This window comes from Tupaia chinensis, unplaced genomic scaffold, assembly GCF_000334495.1.
Source record: "Tupaia chinensis unplaced genomic scaffold, TupChi_1.0 Scaffold000553_1, whole genome shotgun sequence".
NCBI classification, from domain to species: domain Eukaryota; kingdom Metazoa; phylum Chordata; class Mammalia; order Scandentia; family Tupaiidae; genus Tupaia; species Tupaia belangeri.
Genome location: NW_006160065.1, coordinates 1,228,723 through 1,230,090, shown reverse-complemented (window position 1 = coordinate 1,230,090; position 1,368 = coordinate 1,228,723).

Genomic DNA, 1,368 nt, shown 5'->3' with positions numbered 1-1,368 from the left:
CATTGGGATGGGAGGGTTTCTTTCTTGTTCTATCTCTCCTTCCTTCTCTGGTACTTTCCCACACATAAAGAAAAAAATAAAAAAGAATAAAATGCAACTCCTGGCAAACAGAAATTGCAAAGAAATACAATATTGCGTGAACACTATGTAATAATTTCATGGAAAGTTTACATAGGCACTTAAAAACTTAAAATATGTGTTGTTTAATTCAGGAGAGGAGAAAGTCTTTAAGAGTTATGCCAAATGTGTTCTCCAGTTGAATATGAGAGAAGGAAAAAGGGAACACTATTAGAAAGCATTCAAGGGTTGGCAACATAAGAATATTTGATGGAAGAAGGATAATATAAAACTTTACTTTCATCTTTGGGCATACAGGGGTCAGCAGATGGCATAGCAGTTACATCATAGGACTTCTACATGGACAACCACAATTTGAGCCTTGGACCTGGTTGCTTGAAAATTACACTGGGCACGTGTGTGTATATGCCCAAGATCCCAGGAAGAGAATGGAAGAGAAGGGATTGCAGGGAAGCAATCCCCCCAAGGGGTGATTTCTCATCATTTTCCTTCTCACTGTCTCTCTCTCTCTCTCTCTGGCATGTGTACGTGTCCTAAGGCAAAAAACTCTAAACAAAATGTGCATTTTGTTTCAGATGAAAATACTTTTATTTAAAAAAAAATAGTTTTTAAAATTTGTAGTAATTTTTACTTTATCTTTTAAGTTCTTTTTTCAATGGGAGACGGAGTAGAGAGAAACAGGCATCCCTAGTAGGGTCCTCAAGCTACAATAAACCCCAAACCCAACTAGCCCAGACCATAACTATGTAAGAATGTAACCTGGCATGCAGGGGAGGCCACAGGAACTGAATCCACGACCTTCCCATGGGGACACAGCATTGCAGAACATTCTTATACTGCTGTATCATCAAAGATGGTTCTAAATTTTATTTTAATTGGCAAATAATTATACATGTTTATGGAGTACAATATGATGTTTTGACTTACATGTGTGTGTTTATGCCATTGGTGAGTGTGCACTTGCCTCACAGAGACAGAGAGACAGTAAGAGGGAAAGTGAGAAGTCACCCCCCCAGGAGGGAGGGACACACTGAAATCTCCTCTCCCCAGGAGGGAGGGACACACTGCAACCCCTTCTCCATTTTCCTCTAGGGATCTTGGAAATCATACACACACACACCTGAAGTAACTTTTCAAGCTACCAGGTCCTAAACTCGAACCATGGTCAAGTGGGAGTCCAGTGCCTTAATTTTGCTACAGCATGCAAGCGTTCACCAGGGAGACAGAGAGAGAATGAGAAATAGAAAGTGAGAAATCACCCCCTGGGGGAATGGTCATGTCATAAACCCT